This window comes from Panthera tigris, chromosome B4, assembly GCF_018350195.1.
Source record: "Panthera tigris isolate Pti1 chromosome B4, P.tigris_Pti1_mat1.1, whole genome shotgun sequence".
NCBI classification, from domain to species: domain Eukaryota; kingdom Metazoa; phylum Chordata; class Mammalia; order Carnivora; family Felidae; genus Panthera; species Panthera tigris.
The window spans coordinates 66,439,028-66,441,220 of NC_056666.1; the positions used below are offsets into that span (position 1 = coordinate 66,439,028).

The 2,193-nt window shown below is 41.2% G+C and overlaps 1 pseudogene; it reads right to left on the reverse strand.

Moving 5' to 3' along the window:
- Positions 1-1,135: 1,135 nt before the first annotated feature.
- Positions 1,136-1,652, reverse strand: LOC107180433 (annotated as a pseudogene).
- Positions 1,653-2,193: the final 541 nt, after the last annotated feature.

A 2,193-nucleotide genomic window follows, 5' to 3' on the forward strand; every position in this document is an offset into this window, starting at 1 on the left:
GGATTCTGTGTATCCCTCTCTCTCTGCCCTTCCCCTGCTCACGTTCTGTCTCTCCCTCTCTCTCAAAAATAAAGAAACAAAATTTTTTTTAATGTTTATTTTTATATGCTATGATCTTTTATTTTTTTCATACTTTGTATCTGCATGGCAAAAGAATTTGGAGTTTCAATTTAAATCCCCATTTATGCTATCAATCTCATGAAATCTCTTCTGGTAAGAAGAGACATAATTTTATAGTTAGAGGAAATTCTTAGCTACTCCCATTAGAGAGGCACAAAGTTTTGGAAATTATGTATTAGCCAGTAACTCCATTTTTCCCAATCACATTTTCCATATAACCTGCTACTAACAAGTAAAGTAATTGATCTAAATTTTATATTACTCCCAAATTTTACTATGTTAATCACTTTGTGCACCCAACACTTTAAACTCCCTTCCTTTGGTGCATGTACCATAATCTTTTTTCCCCCCACCTTCTGTATAACTTTTGCCCTGGCCACCTGTTTAAAGTAGGAGTTTGCAAAGGTATTACCACCTCCAGTTCCAGTGATTGGACCAAGCCAGGCTAATAGCAGGCATTCCCAAGATTTTTCTAATTTGATGAGGGAAGGGACCAAATGAAAGGAGGTATTTGTTTACTAGATGTATTAACTAATTTGGGATTTATTTGTGGTCATTTATTTAGTGTTTTTATAAATTGATTTAAAAATTCCTCCTTACAAAACAAAAATAGAGAGTAACCTATTGTTACATTTGGATCATATAGTAATATGGAGTTTAACATTTTTAGGTAGCCAAACATGTTTTATTCTATCACTGCTTTTCAAAAATTTTTTAAGTACAGTTGACGTACAATGTTATATTAGTTTCAGGAGTATAACATAGTGATTCAACAATTCTATACATTACTTAATGCTCACTATGATAAGTGTAGTTTACCATACAATGTTATTATAATATTACAATATTATTTTGCTGCTAAAAGCTTTATTGTTTCCATTTGATCCATGCCTTGGGAGGGCTCCAAGATGGTTAAAAACCTACTTAGTGACTGCAGAGAGAGGCTCAGGCATAAGCCCTGGCACCAGAGGGACGCCAGAGGGGCCTCTCAAAGGCTTCTGGGCTTCGGAGGCTTCTAGTCATGCTTGAGGGTGAGCCTTTCAGAGACATACTCACCCAGCCCAGCCTGGGGGCCAGCTGGCCTGTGGAGGTTAATCAGATGGTCGCCCATCTTCTTGATGAGTTTCACCTCCTGATCTAGGAAGTGGTTCTCCCTGAAGTCACAGAGATGGAAGTCTGTGTGGCAGAACCCTGACCATGCATATCCAAAAGGGCCTGGTTCAGGTTCTTCTCCAGGACCATGGTGGCTTCCTTGGTGTTCAGGGTTTTACCCCACTCATCTTATGATGGCTTCTGCATGTCCTGGAGGAGAGAGCAGTTGCAGCACTGGTTTTGCACCTTTAAGAGACATTCAGCTCCCTCACACTTCTCCTCAACCAACTCGTAGATGGAATGGCTCACTCTCTCCAGAGCCACTGGAAATAGAAGCCCAGAGAGAGGTAGGTGTAGGAGGCCAGCAGATGCATGTTGACCAGATGTTTGACAGTGTCTCCCACATCGGTGAAATAATTCTGACAAATATGGGAGCTCATGGGTAATCAGTAATAAGGAGTTATGTTCAACATAGGGTGTTGGCTGGTCCTAGAGGCAGACTGGCTGAAAATATGGCTCCAAAGTTTGTGACTGGAAAAAAGGTTGGAAAAAAGTTTGGATGCTGGTAGGAGGCTGACAGAAGGGGCATTCCTGGGTCTGTACGGTCCAAATACTGTTGAAGCAAGAAACAGATCTGCAGGACCCTGGACACACAGCCTATTATAGTATTATTGACTATATTCCCTATGATGTTCTTTTTTTTAAAGCTTATTTATTTATTTTGAGAGAGAGAAAAAACAAGTGGGGGAGAGCAGAGAGATCTGAAGGGAGACAGGAAGACAGAGGATCTGAAGCAGGCTCTGTGCTGACAGCAGAGAGCCCAATGTGGGGCTTGAACTCACAAACCACGAGATCACAACCTGAGCAGAAGTTGGATGCTTAACCAACTGAGACACCCAGGTGCCCCCCCCCCACCCCCTGGGCTGTACTTTCCATCTCCATTTATTTTATAACTGTAAGCCTATACTTCCCAATTCCCTT